The sequence below is a fragment of the Macaca mulatta genome, chromosome 4, assembly GCF_049350105.2.
Source record: "Macaca mulatta isolate MMU2019108-1 chromosome 4, T2T-MMU8v2.0, whole genome shotgun sequence".
NCBI lineage: Eukaryota > Metazoa > Chordata > Mammalia > Primates > Cercopithecidae > Macaca > Macaca mulatta.
In genome coordinates, this window is record NC_133409.1 from 48,105,204 (window position 1) to 48,126,368 (window position 21,165).

The 21,165-nt window shown below is 37.9% G+C and overlaps 1 protein-coding gene across 10 annotated transcripts in view; it reads right to left on the reverse strand.

Moving 5' to 3' along the window:
* Positions 1-21,165, reverse strand: part of HIVEP2 (HIVEP zinc finger 2) — a 196,981-nt gene that overhangs the window by 110,168 nt on the left and 65,648 nt on the right. The window contains exon 1 of one of the 10 annotated variants that reach the window (XM_028847173.2): positions 11,101-11,437. The exons of 8 other annotated variants lie outside the window; for them this stretch is intronic. The gene's annotated coding sequence lies outside the window, so the exon portion shown is untranslated. Of the gene's footprint in view, positions 1-11,100; positions 11,438-21,165 lie in introns of those variants that run through there. One more of the 10 variants, XM_028847169.2, reaches the window with a different exon arrangement.

A 21,165-nucleotide genomic window follows, 5' to 3' on the forward strand; every position in this document is an offset into this window, starting at 1 on the left:
GCCAGTCTGGTCTCAAACTCCTGATCTCCAGTGATCCACCCACTTTGGCCTCCCAAAGTGCTGGGATTACAGGTATGAGCCACTCTGACCAGCCCTCTCACCTGCTCTCTTGGGCACACCTCTCTGGAAACCCTCATCTACTGTATGCAATTTGTTTACATCTGCCTTTTTTATAATCCATAAATTCGTGGAGCTTGAGGACTGGGCTCAGCACACCTGGCATATAACAAGTGCTCAATAAACATCTGCTGGGTGTTATTAAATGAATAATTTGTGATTACCCACTTTGAAGCCAGGAACTATGTAGACACGGTAGAAAAACATTCTGTCTTTGATTTTTTTTAACCAATACTATAACTTTTGATCCCTACAAGAAAAGTCTGAGGCATTTCCTCAGCCAACAATATATGCTTAAAGGCAAAGCAATAAGACTTAATCTAGGAGGATCACTTGAGCCCAGGAGTTCGAGACTATCCTGGGCAACAAAGGGAGACTCCGTCTCTACAAAAAATTTAAAAATTTATGATGTCACATGCCTGTAGTCCCAGCTATTTGGGAGGCTGAGATGAGAGGACTGCTTCAGCCCAGGAGGTCGGGACTGCAGTGAGCTATGATCCTGCCACTGCTCTCCAGCCTGGGCAACACAGCAAGACCCTGTCTCAAAAAAAAAAAAAAAAACGAAACCCACATAAGCTTGTCGAAACAAAGACTAAAGAAATAAAAACTTAAAAGAAAATGATAAATGAGGGAGGACGCGGTGGCTCATGTCAGTAATCCCAGCACTTTGGGAGGCCAAAGTGGGCGGATCACCTGAGGTTAGGAGTTCGAGACCAGCCTGGCCAATATGGCGAAACCCTGTCTCTACTAAAAATAAAAAAATTAGCCAGGCATGGTGGTGTGCACCTGTAATCCCAGCTACTTGGGAGGCTGAGGCAGGAGAATCACTTGAACCCGGGAGGCAGATGTTGCAGTGAGCCGAGATCACACCATTGCACTCCAGTCTGGGCAATAAGAGTAAAACTCCGTCACAAAAAAAAAAGAAAGAAAGAAAAGAAAAGAAAAGAAAAGAAAAGAAAAGAAAATGATAAATGAAATGTTTATTGCTGTACTGCTGTGCAAGAAGTTGAGGTAATATCCTTTGAAAGTTCCTGAAAAGAAAGAATTCTAAGTAAAATCAAAATCTTCATTTTTGTTAAAGTTCACAGTAGGGAAAGTGTTAAATCTTTTTTTCTCCTGTAAGTTTTCCTTTTAAAGGAAAGGCAGATATTCAGCAAAGATCTCTATCCCCTCAGACTTCCAACATTTTTCTGAACTGTAAAAAAGATATGAAAAAAACCGAGCCACAATCACCCTTATATGTTATGTACATGCATTCACTTCATATCACTCCCACTCATGTTAAGAAGAATCCAGGTGATAAACACTTAAATGAACTCCTGATGTAAGGAAAATATATGTATTTTTTTAATCATTTGTTTCAAGAATTTAAAAAAATTATCACTTTGGGAGGCCAAGGCGGGTGGATCACAAGGTCAGGAGATTGAGACCATCCTGGCTAACATGGTGAAACCTTGTCTGTATTAAAATACAAAAAATTAACCAGGCATGGTGACGGGCACCTGTAGTCCCAGCTACTCGAGAGGCTGAGGCAGGAGAATGGCATGAACCTGGGAGGCGCAGCTTGCAGTGAGCCCAGATCGCACCACTGCATTTCAGGCTGGGCAACAGAGCAAGACTCCGTCTCAAAAAAAAAAAAATTATTAATATGTACATTCATACTCTAAAGCTCTACAACAGTGGTCCCTAACCTTTTGGGCACCAGGGACTAGTTTCATGGAAGACAATTTTTCTATGGACTGGCGGCAGGTGGGGGGTTGGGATGACTGAAGCGCATTGAATGTATTGTGCATTTTATTTCTATTATTAGTATATTGTAATAATGAAATAGTTATACAACTCAGCATAGTATAAAATCCATGGGAGCCCTGAGCTTGTTTTCCTGCAGGAAAACTAGATGTCCCATCTAGGGGTGATGGGAGACAGTGACAGATCATCATGCATTAGATTCTCTTTGGGCAAGTGACCTAGATCCCTGGCATGCACAGTTCACAATAGAGTTCACACTCTTATGAGAATCTCATGCCAGTGCTGATATGACAGGAGGTGGAGCTGAAGTGGTAATGCTCGCTCACCTCCGCTTACCTTCTGCTGTGCAGCCCAGTTCCTAACAGGCAACAGACCACTAGTGATCCGTGGCCTGGGTGCTGGGACCCCTGCTTTACAGGCTATCCATTGCTGCACAAACTTTATAGTAGCTTTATTCCGCACAAATTTTGCAACTTGTCTAAGCAATAGACTTTTTAAAATGAGAGAAAGCTTCTTTAATTCCCATGTTCCTTATTTAATGTTGGAAAAACTAAAAGAGAAAGAGAAATTAAGTCAACTATCATTTCACAGAAGACACACATCTATTTTCAAGGAAGTTAAAATCTACTTAGACAGTACACGAACATGCATACATCAGATAACAGAAACATCACAACAGAATGACATGCCAGCAAGTAACACCTGAAGACAATACTGTCAACATATTCAAATGCTGAGGCTCATTCACAAAGGAAAACACAGGCTAAAATAACAGACCTCTTTGGTTATGTATGTTTGTAAATAACATAATCATTGTCTTATATATTACTACCAAGTAGCAAAATCTTTCCCCATTCATTGACAGATCAATTGGAATGGCCTTCTCCCGTATGATTCATATATAAGATGAAATTTACTAATAATGAGAAGTTTTGACATAGGTACTAATGACTTGAGATGAGTAAACCAGATTTTATATATGAAAAACATATTGTCCCTTCCCATGGAAACCAGAGCTATGAGGTAATAACATTGGAGGAACTATAAGCAACATGCCAGAGCAAAGAAGTAATTCTGTTACTTGAAGGTATCCTTGGATAAAGTAGAATAGCACCATATACTAACGGAATTTATTTTAAACCCAAATGCACATTTTTCCCATCAGACTGTTGGTAAAAAGTAATTAGTATGAAATGGTAATACCCCAAATTTAACGTTCCAAAAGAATCTGTTTGGGCTTTCTTTCCAAATCATCACGTAAATGCCCTTAAAATTTGCCCTCTCCCTCCAAAGAATGTAATGTCATCTAAGTTCAAAGTTGTCAGTCCCACACTTCCAAATTATAAATAGATAAAACTCAGTGTATGGAACTTCTGTTTAGAAAAGGATTCCATTTCAAAGTGGGCTCCTAAGAAAGAAATGGTAGGTAAGCACACCAGTCCGGGTGGAAGCCTTACCAGAGATTAGAATTTGGTCCACCTGCAAGAACAGCTGGCTATTCTGGACAGCTGCAGGACAATGGGGGAAATAGCTTGAGAGCTACTGATTGCTGTAATAATTAAAACCAACAACGACGACAAAGCAGCACGTGAAGTTTTATACTGTTACTTAAATTTTTTTTTCAGGGAAATTCAGGTTTATAAAGTTAGAGTGGCACACCAGCCCAGCAATTTGTTAAGACTCTATTATCAATCTTTTATACTGGAATCTGTTAGCAGCCCTACATTCTCTTTTTACACTACAGAGAATAAACGCTAATACCCAAAATGTGTGTTCGACTAACATATTTACAAGAATAAAGCAAATGTATTGTACTAGATTCCAGATGTGAAAGATAAGTGTCACTCCTTCAAACAATTTCTCCCAATTTCTCCTACCTTTGACAGTTTCAAAAATTGTGTATGCGTGTACATACACACACGTATATAGATACACATACACAATTTTTGCATTTGCTACATTAGCAAGTCTATTATATATTATGTAATATACCTATTATATATGTAATATATAATTACATATAATAGGTTATATGTAATATATGTTATGTTATATGTAATATGTATTATATGTTATATAAAATGTAATATATTATATATTACATATATTATGTACTATATATAATATATATAAAATATATAATTACATATAATAGATATACTACATAATACATAATAGATTTGCTAATGTAGCAAATGCAATATATAAAAAAGGCAAGAACAGATTCTGTTGCATTTTTTTAAATAAATTATCTGTTCACAGCTCCATAACACACCACGAAATTTAATATGAAACCTCTTATAGCAAAACTATATGTTAAAACAAACTACCAATTTTAGCAGTTTGGGTTACTTTAATGTAAATCCTAGATACAAACCAAATCTTTTGTATCTGCCTTGTCCAATGTTCCTGACATTAACATATTAGGACTGTTTTTCTTTCAAAATCTCAGATCCTTTTGGAAATTACAAATTAACTTCTTTAAATTACTAATGGCTATTAACAATTACTATACAAAAAAATAGATTTTCTAAGATATTGCTTCCTGAAGAATCAAAGCATATAGGATAAAATATTACAAAATATTTCTAAAGATAGGGCACAGCAAATATCAAGTTATGAATTTTTTAAGAGATTTTAATTGAGTTCTCAGAAAGAAAGAGGAAATAAAATAAGTTTAGAGAAGAGGTCAAATTCAATAGTAAATGTCATGCCAGGTTGAAAGTAAATGAAAAATACCAAAGTCTTCACAACACCTCACGTCTACATTCATCTAACTATGCTTTTGAATATTGCGCATTTTGAGGTCCCTGCTCTGTATGAATCTCTCGGACAGAGACTAGGATCCTCCAAGGAATAAGACACACTTCTTTCTGTGGGAAAGTTCACATTCCAGTGAGCACTGATTCAAGGAATATTTGTAGTCCACAAGTCCCAAAAACACACTTATAAGCAAAATCTTTATTTACATCTCATGCTTATTATTTTATGTAGCTTTTGTTCCATGTGGAGAAATGTTTATACTGCTGTAAACAAAGATCATATTAAGAGGATATGTGTGTTAGCAATTTTCAAATTAAATGTGCATGATTTACCTTTGCCCCTACCATTGGAAAGACCACCCAGTAAGCAGCCAGGCCAGCAAAAGGGCTGTAGGGGGTGTCCTTTCTTTCCTCTCTGCTACCCTTGTTGAGTGTTTTACTCTTTTGTCTATCTCTCCCCCTCAGTCCAGAAGCCTTGAACTAAAACCTGCTTTGGCTGGCTCTCTGTATGTCACCTCCTGCTCAACTCCCAGCCCCATCACCAGCAGCCTACAGGAGTGTCAGCTGGAGCCTGGAGGTACCTTTAACCAAGAATTCTAGGAACAGCCTAGAAACGGAGGGTAAAGTGCTGCTCTCACAATAGCAGAAAGAGCTGTGTTCCTCAACATCACAGCTTATCACTCAGAATGAAGTTTTCCAAAGAAACTGACAACCACATTTTAACTTCCTGACTATTACTAATACTTCAAGTACACTACAGGTCAACTCAACTTTTATGACTTAGTGAAAAATAATAAATATTAATAAGAAAACTGTTTATCCTTTGAGGCTATTGTATATGCACATAGAGGAGCAAAGAAAACCGGAGTCTACACAAAACACTTGTTTACTCAATAATTTTTTGAGCACCTAATAACTTTGAGGTATATACATTTGCTATTACATATGTATCTCAGTTAAATGCCTTTATTTTATTGCCTTTCTTTTTAAAGGATTGCTTCTGAGAATTAGAGACTTTAATTCTATTCATCCTCCAAAATAATAAACACAGGGTAGGGAAAATTCACTACACAAACCTTTCACTCACATTGATGACACTAAATCATGTCCCTCAGAATTCTCCATTCCCTGAAAGTCCTAACCCTGTGAGAATTCATATAGCCAACCAATTCTATTACAAACTGCAGTGACGTCCCAAGGGGCTGAAACATCTATCCAAGTCATCAATTCTCATGTAACAAAAGTTAACTATGTCTATATCTATGTCTACTACCTACACGTGCTAGCACTTAGAATTCAAAAACAGATTTTCAAAAATAGTTTCTTCCAGCAAGAGATTTATTACAGCCTAGTTTACTTGGCCACGTGAATTTTGTTTTTGTTTTTGTTGTGGTTGTTTTTTTATTCCTTAATAAGAAAATAAGTCTCTTGACAGCTACTATTGCTCTAGGAAAACCAAATCTCTTCTGAATGATTCCAGACATCCAATATGCTGCCATTTTTATACTCCAAGATAGAATTTGGATGGCTATGTATAACCCATGAATTCAAATTTTGTTTTCTATTGTGCTTCTAATTGCTTATTCAGTTAGGATGTGGGATGATGCACATTAACGCTGTCAGGAGCATTTTAAGAAAATGCTGAGTGAAAGACATAAAAATCCTAATTTCATTAAAAATTAGCCAAAAGAGACATTAGGATTATGCTACTAACTACTGAAGGTCTGAAACTGAGAAGAGCGAAAAAGGAAACACTTGAAGGAATAATGTTACTAGTACTTTTTTCTTTTACTTAGTTCAAAATTCCTGCATAATTAATACAGTAATACTTAATAAATGCCAATGAACCTACCATCTCTTCTCTCTTGAAGTTTAATTAGGTAATTGACTTCAGGCATACTATAAATTATAATAACGTTTTAATTACTTTTTTTAATGTGCACACTTAAAAGATTTATAAACAGGAACAGAACAGCCCAGTACATTGAAAAGAGGCACACCAAATGAAATGAAGCACATGACCTAGGACAATGACAGGCAGACAATTTGTAGGAGATAGAGGTGAACCAGAAAGGGTTTCACATACTTCAGTAAACATCAGCTCTACTGCCTTGGGACGAGTTAGGAACAACCTATTCAGGCTTTTTAATAATCTTAACTTATAAGGAAGGAGCTGGATTCCTCTGTCAGTTACACTTCTAGGCCATCCCAAGACAGCCTCTTCTTACAGTGATAAAGCACAGACTTTTGAGGATCAGACCTTGGTTCGAATCCTTCCTTTACCATTGGTCAGCTGGATGACCTTAACAAAATTAACCTCTCTAGGCTTTGAGTTCCTCATCTGTAAAGTTTGTACATAGAAGAAAATACCTGTTTTGGAGGGCTGAAGTGGAAATTAAATTAGGTAAGCAGTATGCTGCACTGGTGAAGAGGCATGCTCTAAATCAGACTCTCTGAATTCTAATCCTGGCTCTGCCTCTAATGCCCTCTAGAACCTTGGGCAAGTTATTTAGTTTCCTTGTGCCTCATTTCCCTCAACTGTAAAATGAAGATAATATCAGCAACAACCTCGAAAACTTGTTGAGAACCTAAATAAGTTAATACACATAAAGCACTCCTGGCTGGCAGATGGTAAGTGCTCAATAGATGTTAGCTACTAATAAATCACTGAGCATAATCACTGATGCACGATACTTGGCCATACTTAATTTTTCTTCCTTTTATACAACCCTTATTTCCCATTAGTAGACAGTTCCTGAAATTCCACCTCTGCTGTGAAATTTTCTCGTAGAGTTAGGTCAGTGCTAACTCCTCACTCCTTTATTATCTCTTTCTCCCATGTATGTAGATCCATCTCAAAGTGCCTACCTTTAATTTTAAGTTTCTATACAATGAGCATTTAGTCTTGGAGATTCTCTTTATGAGGCAGAATAGTAATTCCAAAAGAAATAGGTACTTTGATGCTAAGGACAACGAGGAGAATTACTGGGGAAAGGATAAATATATAAAGCTGTGGAAAGGGCTTTCTCTTTATCTTTAAGGTCGGTCTCTCCCTTAGTTGATTTGACCACATCAGGATTTCATTTTACCCTAATGGGGTGAAAGTGCAATGAGCCTCAGGCCAGTGTGGCTACTTACCCCTTTCTAACTGCTAAAATACAATTTCCCTTTGCCATGAACTATCTTTATAAAAAGTGAAAAAGAAAATAAAAGTTAAGCTACAATCTTCCAGTGGGAATTTTCAGTGGAAAATTCACAGGTAAATTTTCAGTCCTCCCTGTGGTAAACTGGTGAACAGGAGAAGCTGACAAAGGGTAAGGATCCAGAGGGTTATAAGAAATCTTAGGTAGGGAGGTACTGACTCCAGTATTTCTAAGCTGCTCCGGGTAAGTACGGTGGTACAATTCTTGTAATAAAGAATTGGATGTGTGTGTTAGTGTGAATATTTCTTTTAATCCAAATGCACTTATTTAGAAAGCATCACTGTCTGTTTATATCAGAAAATAAGGATTTTACTCTTTTGCTATTAGGTACTTTCATTGTCTGTTTTTTTTTTTCTTTGTATGCTATTAAGTATCAACTTTTGTGTTAATAACTTTACAGGAAGGCTGTGGCCAAACCTGGTGAAGACTACACATCAGTGGTATTTCCTATTATACGAGCCAGGCAATCATATATATACTCAACCAGATTGTATTAACTATCAGTGGCATTTATCACCATGGCACCTAATCTACTATATGTTCAGTCAAAGATAAAAAAGTATATGGCTTGAACTGCCTTCCACAAGTCAGTTGTTATCGTCACAGATTGATTGCAACAGATATGCTTTTGGTACACAGAATCTGAACACATTATCTCTGACTCTTCCTCCACCCACTTCAGTGACAGCTTTGGTCAGCAACAGCTGCAGCTGATATATTACTCTACTTGTTTAAGAAGGTGGCATAAATACAGAGACGATATGACATAAAGCTGTGAATGCTGGACATAGCTCTTATAAAGTTTTCCTGAGCCAATCAAAAAAACAGGATATGTGCTAAAAGAATTTGCATATGCTGCCAGTTACTTAGAAAACATGTGGACAAATATATGCTTTCAGTAACTAATGAATTAATAAAGGTGGATTAGCATGCAAGCCTTGGTTGCTATCCTAATGGTTTTAAGGCAATAAAAAATTCCAATAGGATCCCATATGAATTTCTTGAAACGCTGTGCTAGAATAGGTCATTTATTTTTGCATAAGTTCCTATTCTTGCAAATAAAAATAAATTTCCAACAGTTTCATGGTCACGCATTGAATAACACGACTTCAAGTCCTATATATTGTCATTTTATACCTCTAATCTGGCATAGATTAGCAACAGAAAGGAAAAATACGCATATAATCTTAAAACTAGAAAGATCACATTGCAAGACTGCTGTGTCAGTAATTTCCGCTTTCAAGATTTACACAATGCTTGGACAATAGGTATCCTACCGGGCTACAGTTCACTTAACCTCATAGTCCAGCTGATGATTGATGAAGGGTCAAGAGGGTAGCAGACTTTGGGTGCACAACACTTCAATCCTTTATCAAAAATGGCAAGAGGCCACATACTACAATAACGGAACAAATACTTCCTTTTACCGTACAGTAAATTCCTTCCTCTGATTGGCTAAAGCTTCAGTGCATGGTTCACAAGAACAAAAATACATTCTATCATGAGCAAAACACATTTTAAAGAGCAATCACTTAAATCTCGGGCCAAGTGAAATGTCTATATCCCTATAATAATTAATAACCAAGTGTGTCTATTTGTCTCCTTATGCTAAAATGTCCATGAAAAAGTTCATTAGTGGACTTCTGAAATCTAACTCTTCAGCTCATGTTGCACAAATCCTTATACATCAAGACACACACCCACCTACAAAGGCAATTAAACTTTTCAGTATGTGCATGAGGAATATACAGAATGATCTAATTCAATATAGGGCAAACTACAATAATATTTCCTTCTTTTAAAGTTTTTAAAAAGCCCTATCCAGATCATTATTATAAATTAATTCAGAATCAGGGGACTATATCTATTTTGAAAGAAAATAAGGAAATAAAACATTATTTCAAATGTGTGAAATTCCGGTTAATTGGATTATATTATGGTAAATGAGAGTTAATCAGAAAACACTTATCCTAACCCATATTGTTGAAAAATCTTATTTTTCATAATTGATAAGTATTGCCTCTATAAGTATGGCATTTTCTCCTTTTTAGTGTAAGTCTGAACATTGATTCAAATTTGTAGAATAATATAGATTCAGCTTAGGTAGAAGATTTAAATATAATGTTGAAAATCCTAGATCAGTGGTTCTCGGCCAAGGGTGATTTTGCCCCCTAGGGGATATGTGGCAATGTCTGAAGACATTTTTGATTGTCACAACTGGGGAGAGGGAAAACTACTGGTATCTATTGGGTAGCTGGCCAGGAATGCTGCTAAACATCCTACATTGCACGTGAGAGCCCCTCCAAAACAAAGAATTATCTGGAACCAAACGTCAACAATGCAAGGGTTAAGAAATCCTGGCCTAGATGTTGCTTTAAAAAATAAATTATTGACAGTATGTCATGCTTTCTTCCAGTTACCTACCTCTTCCCTGAAAAATGAAGTGCATGTAGCGAAAAATGTGTATTATAGCTAATCAAAATTTTACTCCATAAAAACAAATTTATTTGATAAATATATATAGTATCAGCTACACACAAATTTCTGACTCAGAGTGAAAAATGATTTCATAAAAATAATGTGTTCGAATGTAATACCCAAATCAATTCAATCTTTACACGTTAACATGTATGAAATAATTATCTAATTTTAAAATTTGTTCTCAGTATTTTAAAAATTCTGAAGTACTATACTGAATTTTCTCTGATCACTTTCCCACAACTTATCTCACTTGATTTTTAACATGACAAATAGGGCACTCCAACTTGTAGAGCTATTTATAATCTCAGAACAGAAAGAAATAAATGTAAAAGTATATCACCACTTTCAAATTTAAAATGTATTAAAAATATATACTGAATTACAATAAGATTAACCAGTTAAATCAAATTAAGTGTTACATTATATATACATTAATTATTTTACTCTACTCTCCAACTTCATTTTATTGACACAGTGACCCAAAAAGGCCTGGACTGAAAGGGAATTAATACTATTAATCTTGTACAACACACACATGTTCAACCATTAGATAGATGCTCATTACCTTCCTTCTTAGCAAAAGGAGAAGACTGAGCCTTAATTTCTCCCACGGAACACTGATCCAAAGTGGCCCTTCACAGAGATTGAAATGCAAGCCTCACTCAGAGGCCACAAAGAGACAGGGAGGGGACTCTTAAAACCATCTGGCAGCAGTGACCACTGAACGGCTGTGCATTCATGTTCTACATATCACAGACAGAAGGTCCCTGGATCCCATCAAGACCCACCTGGGTCTGCAGCAGCCCACACCCTGCCACTCCTTTGCGGTTCAGCACCAAAGGTTATTACTGACTTGAACATTTTTATACAGCAGAGAAGGACCCGTGGGTTGGAATGAAGAAATATGTCCAGAATCCAGGAGGTCGGCTTCCTCACCATACACTCACTGACCACATGCCTGTGAGCCAGTCCTTGAGTGTCTCTGAGGCTCAGTGTACATATCTGTAAAACAGGTGTTGTTGGGAGGATTAAATGAAATCAATGTACATGAAAGAACTTTATAAACTGGCAGGCCCCATAAAACACATGAATTTGTTTTTTGCGGAATGTACAACAGGGCCTCTCCTTCTTCTTTCCCTGACGTTCCATGAGCATCCTCCTGCCCCCTTTTATTTCCTCTCAAGAGACAGGTCATCAAACTCAACCAAATCCCATCCGATAGAATCTACAACAGTCTGGGAGACGCAAATGGTACATTCCATCACTTTAACATGGAACTCTATTTCTTCCTATAATCTGTATTGAGTGGCAAGTGCTCTGGGTGCATTACTTCACTTAGGCTTCACAACAACCCTACCATATAGTAATCATCCCTGTTCTACCAGCAGAAAAGTGAAGCACAAAAAGATTTAAAACTCACCTGATTTTCACAAAGCTAGAATTCAGGGAACCAGGACAGGAGGCAAGACCATTTAATTCCAGAGCCCACACTCTTAACCCCTACCACAAACAACCTCCCATTTTAAAAATAGAGTTGTTTCTAAAACCAAATACCAATTTTTGTAAAGTGAATCTCACAGTGTGCTGAGAGCCAAGCAATGTACAATTACCATACTACATAGATATACTGAATCTTTTCGCTTTGTAAACCTACTCTTCCCAACTTTCTCTTGGTCAGGACACTGATAGCAGGACCAGTGAAACCAACATTTTGCCTAAAACATGGTTCTACCAGTGATTTTCTTAAGTTCAAGAAGAAAGTCGCTTCTCCACTGAGATATTTACAATCATCTCTGACACTGCAGAAGTGAATTGCTGGTATGTTTGGTGAGATAATGCAATCAGTGAATACGTGAAAATAATGGTAATAATAATACATGCTTATTCATAATAACTTCCAGGTTACAGAATGTTTCCATTATACATTATCTCACTAGACTGGATCATCCAGCCATAAGGGGAGTAAAAGATGTGCAAATACTGGAAGGAAAAAGGTAAGCCAAGTGTCAGAGTAACCAAAGAGAGAACTAGTGCCCAGGGTTCTTGCTTATTCATTCTACAACCAAAACTGCAATTTTGGAACTTCTGAAGGACTAGAAAAGAACACATGGCTTTTGATTCCAAAATAATTTTGAAATATTTTCCTTTTAAGGAAGACCATAAAACAAAACAAAAATTTTATTTAAAAAATTCTATCTGCATTTTTATATTATAAATATAATCCTAGAAATACAAAATTTACGTTATGGAGCACACTGTGTGAAGAGACCAGAAGTAAAAAAAATCACAAAAATACATAAGTAGAAAAGTACAATGGCATATGTTTGCATTAATACCCTGTTTGGCCCCTATCCATTTTTACCTCTTCTCTCCCTAGTTGCTACTAGCCCTTGCAGGCAGTTATAATGACTTAGTTTGCCTAACCCCCCCCCCCCCCCAGGCTTAATACAGGACTTTAAAAGGGACTCAACTAAGGCATGAAATGGTTAATTGATGGAAATTAGGTACTATAAAATAAATGGCACACAGACAAGCAACCCTAAATTCAGCTGAAATGCAACTTTGAGCAAAAGCAAACCACAAATTTAATAGCACTACAACAAAAAATGCTCCTTTTGAACTTGACAGTTCCCAGTCATTCAGCCCAGAGTAACACACAGGGAACAGTCCTCAGAAAGTTCTGTGGTGTCTTCTGAATCACTGCCATTACCCGAGAAAACCCCAGGAAGTGGTTTGACTGAGTAGCTGGACCAATGCGTAGGTATCAGCTGATGTCTCTCACACATACAAGTCAGTAACAATGGGGACATTGTGAAACCAGGAATAACCTTCCTTATCTTTAGTAGTTGGGGAAATCATTTCTAACTCAGTGAGTATATAACTTGGGAACAGGTCAAATGGTTAATTATTCACTGAAAGCCTAGTAATTAATCTGTGTTAGATCAAATATCATCAGACCTGAATAACATAAGGATGTCCGATGTCTGGAACAATGAGTCTTTGGAATCGCCTCCATAAAGCAGCAAAAAATCTTTCCTAAACAGTTACGACCAACAAAGCCTAATGCAGGCAGTTGCTGGCAAAGACCAACAAAGCCTAACAGGCAGTTGCTGGCAAAAACTAATCAAAATGGATCGTGATTTCATAAAACCTTTCAAAGTCAGTTTATTTTAAAATGTAAGTTGATGCCGTCTTTTTCTGCTCCAGCAAATGGTTGGTGCAAACCACAGTATTATTAGGTGAAACTCCAGCTGCTGATAAATCTGGGCGGTTGCAAGCCAGTGAGCTCTCCCGGAAGAAAACCATGCAATGTCACAGAGTCCATCCTCACATGTCTTTATCTAACAACCAAAGGAAAAGGTCCAAGACATCCTGCCAAACCAAAACTAAGAGATGGTGTGATTTACCTAAATCCAGAGATCTGAACTAACTAGCTACCTCTTTTCTGCAACAGAAGTTAGCCCTTTAATGGCCACAATTGAGGATCATAAAAGGAAGTTATGATTTCATGCAGTATTGGGTTTCTCACAGTTCATAAATTTCCCACTGGACGCTTTTCAATGTATTAGCCCAATAGTTAGCACCCTTTTTGACTGATTTGGCTATTGTTTTTCTATATTCCCAGTATCTACAATCCCAACTTCTGGAAGTATTAATTATCCAAAGGATCTAACAAGGTCACAAGGGCAACAATAAGATACAACTTTTACCCATAACCGCAATATTCCCCTCACAAGAAGAATCTGCAATTCCAATTCTAAAGCATTACACAGCAACCCTTTTTTACAGAAACCACACAGCTTTGACCCCAGCAAGAGCCCGCTGCACAGAAACATAGAACAGATTCACCTGTCTTCAACACTCAGCAGTATATGTACCAACAGCTCTCCAGCTCTCCTGCTCTCCTGTGCAAAGTCGCAGCCACCTTTTGGGAAATCCTTTATATCTATTCACTAGAAAAAAAAATGGCTGTGTGCCCCCAATCTAAACAAGATATTTAAAGAAGCAGACTTTTTTTTTCTTATCTCTACTTTCCCAAAACAAGTGGATGCCTTAAAAACAAGCTATTTATTCAAAACAGCAAATTCTGGGATGGACTGAGAATTAATCCAATCACCAACATTATTTTGAACACCAATACTATTGACTAGTAAATGATGTACACCATGATTTACCATGGGCTATACTGTCTTTTATGTTATTAAAACTTAAAAAATCATTGTAAGTATATTTGACTAAATTATTTGAAAACAATTAAATAGGGAATCCTTTCCCTATTTCTTGTTTTTGTCAGGTTTGTCAAAGATCAGATGGTTGTAGGTGTGTGGTATTATTTCTGAGAGTTCTGTTCTGTTCCATTGGTCTATATCTCTGTTTCAGTACCAGTACCACACACATGTACTCTAGAACATAAAGTATAATAAGAAAAAAAATTAAAAAAAAGAAACCAATGAATCCATGAATGGAATATATGATTACTTTCAATTCTGAGCACACATTTTCCAGCCACTCTGTATTGACAGAAATACACCATTTGCATATGCTGAATTTGGCATGGTCATATAGCATTAGGTTCATATATTATATGAAAAAACAAGCCTTCTCCCCATTACCTCTTCCTATCCTGGCCCACGGGAATTTTAAGAACAGCCTCCAACAGAATGATAATAAATTAACATATTCATAAAAAGAATAGATGAGGTATTTCCTAGCTCCTGAATCTTTTTAAGTTGACCAATAATTCTTCTAATTATCTAAGGAATGAGCAACATCCTTCTAAAATACTGAGTTTTCTGGGATCTGACCATCATCAAAAGGAACACACAGTTGCTCCAATCCCTGAGCACTTAGCATGACTTCAGTCTGAAATGGGAGGACACACCGTACTTAAATTGACCCACTACAAATGGTTCCCCTCCACTCAGCCATTTGCTATTAAAAGAACCAAGCTGTTCTGAAGATAAGCAGGAAGAGGATATTCAAAACGTGTAGGCGGGATATTTTCACAGAGCTTCTCTAAATTCCAAATACCTGAACAAACTGAACCAAATTAAAAACTCAAGTTTTTAACCTGAGTTAATAAAAAACAATGTTCACTTCCTTTTTCAACTACTCATGAACATATTTTTATATAAAAACTTAAATGAAATAAAAATTTATAACAAAACCTTCGGTAAGGTTGCTTACAAATGTTTTCAAAACACCATGAAACCAGAAGTTTAAATTTCCATTTTTAGATTTTTTTCCTCCAGCTCAGGCTTAACAAAGATATACCTGTTTAGTTGCTTTTTTAAAAAATCTATTTTTGTCCCATATAAATTAGTAAGCAGGCTAAGCATGATTACTGTTTTGAAATCAGTGTTTTCAGAAGACCGCACGCCCCCATTGAGTTATAAGGCATGTACTGAGTACATCCTATATGCTATCACCATGGACGTTCAAAAGAGTTATAACTATAAACCATAGCCCTATGCCTAAGGGCTAAAAATTAGGACAGGAAAGACATGTATATATAAAACAATTACACTCTTCTATGACGGGTAGAGTCAAAAGAGAAGAAGGAAAATTATTGACAAATGCAGCCAGCAAGGACCAAAAAGAAGGACACTCAGGAGGGAAGAGAATGAGCAAAGGCTTGAAGATCTGAATAAACATAGTCCATTTATAGGACATTAACGAGGTCAACTGGACTGGATCAAAGGGCTTAGAGACACGATAAGAATTAAAACTGGCTAGGTAGGGCAGCAGAGGTTCCCTGTCCTGACACCTTTGGTTTACACATAAGGAAGCCAGGCTCAAAGTGGTGAATGAGTCAACGAATTCTTCCTATACACCTCTTCTCTACTAGGCACTGAGATGCAGAGGTGAATAACAAAATGTCAGTGACCTCAGGGAGTCCACACTGGGGACAGTCAGACAAAAAATACATCAACTATTAAGCTGATCATTTCAGATTATGATCATTTCTATGAAGTAAAAAATGCAATAAAAACTAAACTACCGATGGATGAAGGAAACTGCTCAAACTTGCGTCACAGATGGCCTGTCCAAAGAAGGGACATTTGAGTTGAGACTTGAACAATGACAAGGAGCCATGCAGGGGAGATGCAGGTAAAAAGCACTGCAAGTAGGAGAAACAGTAAGTGCAAAGACAGGGACAAAAACAAGCTCAGCAAGTTTAAGGAACAGAATGAAGGCCATTATGACTGGAATCTATCTGGGAATGAGGTGTGTAGAGGAACATGAGCTCAGAGAAGCAGAGCCCTATGGGCCATGGTGAATAGCTTGGATTTTATTCTAAAGGTAAGGAGAATGAATCTATTAGATAATCTTTAGCAAGGGAGGGTATTATATAATTTATATTTAATAGGCTATTCTAGGGAGTGTGGAGACAGGGAAGCCTGTTAAGAGCTTTTGCAGCATACAAGGCCAGATGCTGGTAGCTTGGATTGAAACTATAGCAGAGCAGAGAGTAAGAAGACATGACATTCAGCATTTATTTTTGAGAGAGAGCCAGAAGCACTTACTGGATTAAATGTGAGTCTTTGGGGAAGGAGAGGAATCCAGGATGAATTCTGGAATTACGGTCTGAGCAACAAACATGGTTGATTTACTGAAACATGGTTCTGTTTAGTGAAATGGAAAGGTTTGGTGGAGGAGCACAGCTGTAGGTAGGGAGTCATTAATAGTTCTCTTTCAACTTTGCCTATTTCAACTTTGATATGTCCATTAGACAGTCAAGTGCATGGATTTAGGAGGAATACAAGTTGAGAACTCATGATAAGATCCATTAATGAAAATAAAACTTTGAAAATTATTAGCATATTGATGATATTCTAAACCATGCTGGGATATCTGCTAGAAAGAGAATTTAGATAAAGAAGATAGAAGGATTTAGATAGAACCCTAGGGGAGTCCAACACTTAGGGGAAGTCTAGCACAGAAGACTGACAGGGCTAGATGGGAGAAAGTATACTGTCATGGAAGCTGGGAGGATCAAGCATTTCATTAAACAAGACAGAGTGGTCAACTGCTCAATATGTTGCTAAGAGTTGAGAAGATGAAGACAAAGAAAGACCACTGGCTTTGGTAAGATATATGAGAGGTGAGGAACTTAAGACAGTTAATAAAGATAAATTTGAGGAGTTTTGGTGAACAGTAATGTTTCCAGGGTCACAAAGCAAGTTAAAGGCCAAGCAATTTAAAACGGGTCTCTGGATTCCACTTCCTGTGCTATTTTTGTGGCTCTAAGCTACCTCACATCCTACGGATAATAAAGACCCTCTGAAGAACTTTGAGCAGGAAAGAGGGGTGCAGAAAGAAAGTTATTGTAAAATTAATCTGATAGCAGTGTTTGAGATCAATTCAAGACAGAAGCTTCCATAGTAGACAGGTGCAGTGATGAGAGCCTGTATTACTAGACAGCAACAGTGGAGAGGAATAGGCCACAGGGACAGCTCCAAAGAATGCACAAGGCCAGGGAAAGTTAGAATGATTCCCAACGAGTGCCACTGATCCCAAGAACCATCCAACAAGATAGGAGAAAATGAAGTGGTGAAATGCAAAGAGGGCTAAGCACTTTTGAAAAATTCTATTATAAGGATATGCCACACAATGCCTGTATTTAAAAAGAAGACGTAAGTCAGGAGTGGTGGCTCACACCTGTAATCTTAGCACTTTGGGAGGCCGAGGGAGGTGGGTCACTTGAGCCCAAGAGTTTAAGGCCAGCCGGGGCAACGTGGCCAAATCCCATCTTCACACACAAACACACACACACACACACACACACACACAATGCAAACATTAGTTGAGCATGGTGGCATGGGCCACCTGAGTCTCAGCTATTCAGGAGGCTGAAGTGAGAGGATCACTTGAGCCCAGGGGGTTGAGACTGCAGTAAGCTGAGATTGCACCACTGCACTCCAGCGGGTGTGACAGAGCAACACCCTGTCTCAAATAAAAACATAAAAGTAAATAGGCTGGGTGCGGTTGCTCAGGCCTATAACCCCAGCACTTTGGGAGGCTGAAGTGGGTGGATCACAGGGTCAGGAGATCAAGACCATCCTGGCTAATATGGTGAAACCCCGTCTCTACTAAAAACACAAAAAATTAGCCAGGCGTGGTGGCGGGTGCCTGTAGTCCCAGCTACTCGGCAGGCTGAGGCAGGAGAATGACGGGAACAAGGGAGGAGGAGCTTGCAGTGAGCCAAGATTGTGCCACTGCATTCCAGCCTGGGTGACAGAGCAAGACTCCGTCTCAAAAAAAAAAAAAAGTAAATAAAAGTAAAAATAGGGCATAACAGTTTCTACAGAAGTATCAACTTTGTATATTTTGTCCTTTTCTTTATTATCATATATGATCACTTTTACCATTGCTAATGCTTTGAACAAAATCTAAACTAGTCTTCTTGGCCATCTTTACCATGTAGTCCAACCTGTGCACTAACAAGCTCATGAAGTACACATATGTCTAGTTAGTTTTAATCAAGAATACCCTCTTTAATTATTCAAGTTTTATTAGGTGACTGCTAAGTAACTAAGGCCAAGTGAAGAAAATATGGCCACAATATAAATCAGTATTTCCAATGAATACCACAATACAAATTTTAATTTAATTCCCTAGAAAGTAAATAATGTAATATCACAGTTCAGAATTGAAATTCCTTCTCCAGAACATTTCCATTCAACACTATTTAGGATTCACGTATCTTGTTCCTGCCCTAAAATGGTTTATTACCAAAGTCCAAACAGTATCTTATTCCAATGTATTGTGTATCGTTATATACCTTTGGTTAAATTAGAGAAAGTAAAGAGAAAAAAAATCCAAAGTTTGGCTGTTGAGCCCTTCATATTCCTAAACTATATCTTTACTGACCTTTTAATTCCAACATGTGAAAGGCACTAGAAAAAGTAGGAGACCTCCTGAGATCATAACCTCCTGAGAAACTATGCTATTTTCCCCAAAAGAAATACACTGGTACAAGGAAGTGGGAAACAATGAGGGTTATAACATGGGCTTGTAAAAGGTATTTCAACTATTCTTTAGCTTTTGTGATTAGAAAGATGCATTGCTTAATCGTGGAAATGCAACTGAAAGAATGCACAGGCAAAATTTCCAAACAGGTGCTCGGATTGTGTGTGTGTGTGTGTGTGTGTCTTAACATGCAGCCCAAAAGGTGATGCAGCACTCTTCCAATATATTATTTAACTAATCCTCATGAAAATATTTCCATCACTGATTTTTATAGGAGTGGAGGCAATCCTGATATTCTCGGCAATTGTCAGGCATATTTCTGATATCATTTAAACTTCTGATGCAGTAAACTGTCTCCAAAAAACTCTGTCAAAATCCACATGACATTGGCTTCAGTACAATGAGAAAATGATGGAAACAGAGTGTACTCTAAAATCACATTAACACAGACTCATTAATCACTGCGTTGCTAACAAATGTTCCCAATTTCAACATGTATTTCAAAGCACAGCTCTACACCCTTCTGTATACATAATTTTCCAAACGATTCACATCTAAATGGCAATGAATTTATACATCCATTAAGATAACAACTGAGAATGCATTTTGAAACAAGTATTCAGACCTAGAGTTTCTCTGGGTGTGAATTCATGAATTCAAAGCCTGTTTCTCGCCTTACTGGTGACAGCAGCTGAAGCAGGAAGGGATGGTGCCGGCAGTGGTCAAAAGCCGTCCATAACCCCATGTGAAGTCAGTGGCAACCCTCTCCAAGTTCCATATGAGACAAGCAGGCACTGAGGATGACATCAGGGAAGTACAGAGTGTTTTCTGTGCCTCCCCAGATGTCCTGGCAGGAGACAGGCTTTTCCCAATCTAAGGGAAAACCAGCCAGGAAATGTGTCTCAGTTGACAGCCCCAGATCACAACTTCTGAGTGGTGATAAAAAGTGACTGTAGGGACACTGAAAGGCCTCTCTGCAATCCTGCTGGGACTGAAGGCACCTTGCCTCATCATCCTAATTACAGAAATCCTAGGGTTAGAATGGAGATGGGGCTCCAAGATGAGAACATGGTGTGGGGCAAAGGACTTTGGCCTTGAACTCAGAAGACCTGGTATCTATTTCTGGCTCTGCCACTCATGAACTGTGTGGCCCTGGATATATTATCCAACATGTCTGATCCTCTATTATGTTATTTATAAATTTAGAAAAAGAGAAACATATATCCTTACTATCATATGGCTTTTGAAAGAACTCAATGAGATTACGTGAGTAAGAGTCATTGGTAAATTAGCAAGGCCTGCAAACATGGTGATTTCTCACTCTATGGAGGGGCACATCCTTTATACTGTAGGCAAAGGGTACTCAGTGAAACTTTTAGATCTTCATAGTAACCTATTAAACGTTACATTTTAAGAAGATGGGCCTTGCAGTGGAATAAAGAACTGACCACAAACAGAGTAATTTGAGTCAGCAGCACCAGCTAAGAGGCTGTAGTAGACCAGGCATGGTGAAGTAGAACCTTTCTATGGTAGTGGCACTTAAACTCTCCAGTAGGGGGCTTTTGAGGAAGAACATTGATGTTGGATGTTGAGCACAGGGTCAATAATAAATTAGAGATGATTGTTATCTGAGCTCCTGCTAGAATAAACTCCATCCTCCAACCTCTTGAGCCCTCCCCTAGCACTGCAAATTCAACCCCATTATCCTCTTGACCTGCTCCTTCTTCTCTATCTCAAACTCAGATCCCCACTTGCTAACGCAAGACCCCCTTCTCTCCTTGGTTTTCACTTCTTCACAGCTGCTGGAGCGGCTTTTTGCTCTCATGTTGACTTTGGGTCCCTGATTCTCAACCATCCCAGGCCATCTGACTTCAGCTGTC